A 7,636-nucleotide genomic window follows, 5' to 3' on the forward strand; every position below is an offset into this window, starting at 1 on the left:
TCTTTCATTCATGATTTTGTTGATTTGGGTCCTTTCTCTTTTCTTTTTGATAAGTCTGGCCAGGGGTTTATCAATCTTGTTAATTCTTTCAAAGAACCAGGTCCTAGTTTCGTTGATCTGTTCTACTGTTCTTTTGGTTTCTAGTTCATTGATTTCTGCTTTGATCTTTATTATTTCTCTTCTCCTGCTGGGTTTAGGCTTTTTTGCTGTTCTTTCTCCAGCTCCTTTAGGTGTAGGGTTAGGTTGTGTATTTGAGACCTTTCTTGTTTCTTGAGAAAGGCTTGTATTGCTATATACTTTCCTCTCAGGACTGCCTTTGCTGTATCCCAAAGATTTTGAACAGTTGTGTTTTCATTTCCATTGGTTTCCATGAATTTTTTTAATTCTTCTTTAATATCCTGGTTGACCCATTCATTCCTTGGTAGGATGCTCTTTAGCCTCCATGCATTTGAGTTCTTTCCAACTTTCCTCTGGTGATTGAGTTCTAGTTTCAAAGCATTGTGGTCTGAAAATATGCAGGGAATGATCCCAATCTTTTGGTATCGGTTGAGACCTGATTTGTGACCTAGGATGTGATCAATTCTGGAGAATGTTCCATGGGCACTAGAGAAGAATGTGTATTCCATTGCTTTGGGATGGAATGTTCTGAATATGTCTGTGAAGTCCATTTGGTCCAGTGTGTCATTTAAAGTCTTTATTTCCTTTTTGATCTTTTGCTTAGATGATCTGTCCATTTCAGTCAGGGGGGTGTTAAAGTCCCCCACTATTATTGTATTGCTGTCAATGTGTTTCTTCGCTTTTGTTATTAATTGCCTTATATAATTGGCCTCTCCCATTTTCGGGGCATAGATATTTACAATTGTTAGATCTTCTTGTTGGATAGACCCTTTAAGTAGGATATAGTGTCCTTCCTCATCTCTTACTACAGTCTTTGGTTTAAAATCTAATTTGTCTGATGTAAGGATTGCCACCCCAGCTTTCTTCTGGTGTCCATTAGCATGGTAAATGGTTTTCCACCCCCTCACTTTCAATCTGGGGGTGACTTTGGGTCTAAAATGAGTCTCTTGCAGACAGCATATTGATGGGTCTTGTTTTTTAATCCAATCTGACCACCTGTTTCTTTTGACTGGGGCATTGAGCCCATTTACATTCAGGGTAACTATTGAAAGATATGAATTTTGTGCCATTGTATTGCCTGTAAGGTGACTGTTACTGTATATTGTCTTTCTTCCTTTCTGATCTGTGCTGCTTTTAGTCTCTCTCTTTGCTTAGAGGACCCCTTTCAATATATCTTGGAGGGCAGGTTTCGTGTTTGCAAATTCCTTTAGTTTTTGTTTGTCCTGAAAGCTTTTTATCTCTCCTTCTATTTTCAATGACAGCCTAACTGGATATAGTATTCTTGGCTGCATATTTTTCTCGTTTAGTGCTCTGAAGATATCATGCCAGTGCTTTCTGGCCTGCCAGGTCTCTGTGGATAGGTCTGTTGCCAATCTAATGTTTCTACCATTGTAGTTTACATATCTCTTCTCCCGAGCTGCTCTCAGGATTTTCTCTTTGTCTCTGAGACTCGTAAGTTTTACTATTAGATGTCAGGGTGTTGAGCTATTATTATTGACTTTGAGAGGGCTTCTCTGTGCCTCCTGGATTTTGATGCCTGTTTCCTTCCTTACATTAGGGAAGTTCTCTGCTATTATTTGCTCCACTATACCTTCTGCCCCTCTCTCTCTTTCTTCTTCTTCTGGGATCCCAATTATTCTAATGTTGTTTCGTCTTCTCATATCGCTTATCTCTCGAATTCTGCCCTCGTTATCCTGGAGTTGTTTCTCTCTCTTTTTCACAGCCTCCTTATTTTCCATCATTTGGTCTTCTACATCACTGATTCTCTCTTCTGCCTCATTTATCCTAGCAGTTAGTGCCCCCATTTTTGATTGCACCTCATCAATAGCCTTTTTGATTTCGACTTGGTTAGATTTTAGGTCTTTTATTTCTCCAGAAAGGGTTTCTCTAATAATTTCCACGCTTTTTTCAAGTCCAGCTAGTATCTTTAAAGTCATGATTCTGAACTCTAGGTCCGACGTCGTACTAATGTCCGTATTGAGTAGGTCCCTGGCTGACGGTACTATCTCTTGTTCTTTTTGCTGAGGTGATTTTGTTCATCTTATCATTTTGTCCAGAGGAGAATAGATGAATGAGAGAACAAAATGCTAACAGGTTAACAACGTCCCCAGCAAATATACTCTATACAAATTAGAAAAGACCTGAAACCAGGGGATAAGAAAGGGAAAGAAAGAAAAAAGAAAGAGAAAAGAAAGAAAGAAGAAAAAAACCAAAAAGATTAAAAACAAAACAGAACAATACAAAAAGAACCGAAAATGATGAAATATGATCAGGCTAGTGCATAGATCAGTGCCACACACTAGATTTTGGGCGTATTTTGGTCTGTTAGAAAAAAGTGCCTCCTAAAATTTTAAAGGAAGAAAGACTTATATATATACAAAATAAGGGTTGATACAATGAAGGGATGGAAGATGATTATAATGATGAAAATTATAAAAGATTTTATAAAAGGAATTGATACGATAAGAAGTTGTTTGAAAAAAGAAATAAGATTTAAAAAAGAAAAAAGGGAGAGAATGTGATCAGGCAGGAGACTAGAACAAAGCCATACACTAGTGATTTAGGGTATATTTTGATCTGTTAGAAGAAACTGTATCTCAAAATTTTAAAGAGAGAACAACATATATATATATATATATATATATATATATATATATATGCCAAAAATAAGGGTAACTACTATGAAGGGATAAAATATGACTCTAAAACTGAAAAATAAAAAATGTTTTTTTTTTTTAAAAAAAGGGATTGATAAGGTGTTGGTTGAAAAAGGGAAAAAGAGAAATTAAAAAAACAGTTAAAAAAATTAACTTTGAAAAACTAATGAATCATGGTAAAAAAAAAAAGCCATGAATTCTATGTGCAGTATTCCCCTAGCACTGGAGTTCTCCCGTTCTCCTTGATCAGTAAACTTGGTCTTGGCTTGCTGGCTGTTCGGGCTGATCTTCTGGGCCTGTTGCCATGGTTCCCAAATGTCTTTGCCGGAGGCGGAATCGCCCTGCCCTTGTCCATCCCAGCTAAGCAAGCTGCTCCGGTTTGCTCCCAGGAGCTTTTGTTCCCTGCAAGCTTTCTGTACGGCTTTGGAGGACGACAGTGAAAATGGCAGCCTCCCAATCTCCACCCCAGAGGAGGCAAGAACTCGGGGCTCCGCTCCTCAGTGCGCCCCCAGAGAAAAGCAGCCAGTCACTCCCGTGTCCCCGGTATCCAGCTGCACTCCGTGCTCACCCGGCCTGTGGCTGATCGTTTCTCTCTCTGGGACCTGACCCCGTGTGGAGTCTCCAAACCCAGCAGATCCCTGTGGTGCACTCCCACGCTGCTCCTCCTGGGGGAGGGAGGGGAGTCTCCCCAGCTCTGCCGCTTGTTGGGTCCCTGCTGGAGGAGCAGTGGCCTGACTGGGCCACAGATCACAGTTTATGGCAACCTCGAGCTGAGAGCCCGCGCCTCGGCTCCGTCTCTGCAGCCAGCTTTCCTGTTCCGATACCTGGGAGCTCTGGCGCACTCAGGCACCCCTGGTCTTTCTGTGACCCCGAGGGTCCTGAGACCACACTGTCCCACGAGGGTTCCACCCCCAGCTTAGCCACTGGAGCGACGTCCCTCCACGGAGCCGACTTCTAAAAGTTCCGATTTTGTGCTCTGCGGCTCTATCACTTGCCAGAAGCGGCAGAGGGAGGCTCCCTCCCCCGCCGTCTATCCTCCTGAATATCGCCTCGGATTCACTTCTCCGCACGTCCTACCTTCCAGTAAGTGGTCGCTTTTCTGTTCAGAGAGTTGTTGCTACTCTCCTCTTCGATCTCCTGTTGAGTTCGTAGGTGTGAGAATGGTTTGATCCCTATTCAGCTGAATTCCTGAGACCAGACGAAATCTAGGTCTCCTACTCCTCCGCCATCTTGCTCCGCCCCTCTTTTTTTTTTTTTTTTTTGAGGTGAGCTTTTCTGTCTTGTCATTTTGTCCAGAGATTAGATGAATGAGAGAACAAAATGTCAGCAGGGTAACAACAACCCCAGAAAAATACACACTTCCAGAAAGTGGTCGCTTTTTTTGTTCATAGAGTTGCTGTTATTCTTATCTTTGATCTACAGCTGAGTTTGTAGGTGTTCAGAATGGTTTGATACCTATCTAGCTGAATTCTTGGGACTACATGAAATTTAGGTCTCCTGCTCTTCCACCATCTTACTCCCCCCACCTATAAACCATTTTCAAGCATCAAGCTCTCTCACAGTATTATGAGCTATACATGATATAAAAACAAAAATGAAATAATTCCATTTACCACTGGGATCTTGGATAATAAACATGTCAGCATCATAAAAGAAATCAGGTAGTTGATGAGACTGAAACCTGGAGAAGAGAATAACCCCTCTCTGACAATCTTGAGTGCTAACAAATATCAGACTGATCTTAGAGTTAGCAGTATGTGGACCATTCAATAAAAGGTGATGGAGCATAGATATGCAAGCATAACCAGAAGTTGAGGCACAATCCAAGAAGCAAGTATGAAAATTAGAAATGTAAAGATTCAGGTATATTAAGTAAATACAATTCTTCAGAACCAGAGAATGATGAAAAGAAAGAGGAAAAAGAATAGTGTCATATAAGGAATTAAATATATACAATAGAAAGAAACTGAGGAGACATATTTGGAATAGCATGGAACAGCTTTTCTTTGTCAAAGTAACAGATTATCTAATTCAGAATAAATATTAACCTTGACATGTTGCTTATATGGGAGAGCTGAATGCTTCCCTTTGTCACATAGTTAGAAAATTCTGAGGTATAAGACAGTGAACTAAGATCTTTGAGCTGGTCAATTATGCATATATTCATACATAAATCCAGCAATCAAGAACATAAATCTAAAGGTGAAATGGATTGAACAGTAGCTTTATTTTAGTAATAAGTTCAGAGTCTAGTCTCTGACAAAAATTTTTCTCAATATTGTTGACTAAATTCATTTTTCTGAAACTCATAATTGATTATATTGTTTTTGTTTGTTTGTTTTAAAAGTTTCTCATATGGATGACCTTAGAATTTTCTTAATGGGTGACCTTTTTTCCTTGTGGGAAATCCCCTGTGCCTCACTAAGGACAGGCTTTTTTCAGCTTCACTATAATTTTAATACAATTATGGAAAAATATATGAGATATAAAGCTATAATTCATTGGTAGGACATGGTAAGTAGAGATTCTTTCCCAGTAGAAGAATTAGAAAAGTCTTGATGGTGGCTTAACTCATGCCTCTAGCACTGAGTATATTCAGAGCAAGCAAAGATGGACAAGAGGTGTTCAGAGCACAGAGAAGAGCACTTCAGCCAATAGAATGACACACACAAAGGTCCTGTGGTAAAAGGAGGCCTGGCCAGCATGAAGAGCTGACAGGTCCATGTGGCTGGAATATAGTCACAGAGCTTAGTCCATGACGAGGCTGAATGAGTAGGCAGGTGTCACACCATGCCTGGCTTCACAGGATGATAGAAAATAGCCCCTGTGTAGCCCAAGACCAGTGGGAAGACAGTCATGGGTTTTTAAGGAAGGGTTGGGGACATAGACATATTTGCATTTTGGTAATAACATGTAATGTAGAAATGTCATCATAATGTAGAAAACAGGGAAGGATTGAGTGAACCACTAGAACTGTTAGCAAAAGCAAAGCAAAGTCTATATGCAATGTAAATGTTCATGAATTATTTGAATATATACCATGGACCAATCATATGCTAAGTGCTGTCAGAGTAATAACAATTAAAAAAGAAAGGATAAAAAGTTACAAAAGGATAAAATTTATAAAAGAAGGGATATATATACATATATATATATATACTATATATAAATATATATATATACTTATATACATAAACATATACATATGTATATGTTATATGTTATATATACTTATATATATATAAGTGTGTATATACTTATATACATAAACATATACATATGTATACACATATATAATACTAAAACAAGGGAAATAATCTACACGAAGGAAATCTTTAAAATGGTATTTTAAGAGTTAAAATATCTATTTTAAATATGAATATCAATAATATAAATATTTAAGGTTTATATTTATAAAAATAATATAAATGTTTAAATATTTATATCCAATGCCTATTTTTTATTAAATAACATAAAGAGTAATATAGGCCACGAAAGCTATGGAATATAATAAAAGAGAATATCAGAATGTGCTGAAGTATGTGGGCAATGCTTTATCAGAGAGGTGAAATTTAAGAATGAACCTCAAAAGATTGGCAAATATTCCAGTTATCTGTTGCTGGATAGCAAGCCACCTCAGAACACACAAATCATTTTTACTGCTCATGATTCTGCAATTTGAGCATGGCTCAGAGAGGCAGGTTTGTCCCTGCAGTATTAGTGGGGGAGGGTCCCCTGGTACTGGAAAATCAACCTCCATAGTAGTTTAATCACATGGCTGGCAAGTTGGTACTCACTGTCAGTTGGGATCACAGCTGGGATACTGACCAGTGGTTTTGGATCCATGTGACTACATATGAGGTTGTTTGGGCTTCCACACAGTATGTTGGCTTAGAGTACATGGTCTTATTACATTGTGGCTCAGACATTCAAGAGCAACTATCTCAAGTATCCTGGTCCCTTGAGGCTGACCCAGAAATTGGTGTGGCATCATTTCTGCCCTATTTTATTGATCCAGCCATCACAGAACCCATCTCCAATCCAAAAGGTAGAAACAAAAGCCACCTCTCGGTAGAAGGAGTAGCAAGGAGTTTGTAGCCACCTATTATCCATTACAGGAAAATACAGATAAAGTGGAATGCAAAATCTATTCAAGGTGAGGGGCACAGAAGTTGATCACCCTAACTAATAAGAATGATAAAAATTGAGATCCACTGAGCAATTAATATGTGCCAGTCACTGTAAAATTTATTTTGCAGGAATTATACAATTTATTCCTCACCAAAATCTTATAAATTATCATACTCATTTTGCAGATGGAGAAACTCAGCCTAGAGAGAAAAATGAACTTGTCCAGTGTCACAGATCTGGTAAGGAGCACAGTCACTGTTTGGAATGAGAGTCTGATTTAGAGTTTGGCTGAGTAAGCTACAACACATTACTAATTGGTTAAAATAGAACAAAAGTTTGAAATTTTCCATTTTTGATATAAATAATCTTATTGATTTTAAATAGCCAGTTCATCAAATTGTAAATATACATTTATAACCAGCATTGCTATATCAATAATTCAATTATAAATCCATATTTTAATTTCATATTTGAACCAAAATGATGAATTGTTAAGCTTAATTATAGATTTAATGTTCATTGTACATGTAACTCTAACTCTATTTGAATACAAACTACATATGAACACAGAAAAAAATTGTCTTCTAACTCTTCTTCATTGATTATTTGACAAATCTGGTATTTCTCAGTCTAATTATGGGTAAGTATAAAAATGTAAATAAAACGGAATAAAAAATATTATTAAAATATATTTTATTGTGTTTGAGTTATACATTTTTAATATAATGAGC

The sequence above is a fragment of the Zalophus californianus genome, chromosome 14 (genome assembly GCF_009762305.2).
Source record: "Zalophus californianus isolate mZalCal1 chromosome 14, mZalCal1.pri.v2, whole genome shotgun sequence".
NCBI lineage: Eukaryota > Metazoa > Chordata > Mammalia > Carnivora > Otariidae > Zalophus > Zalophus californianus.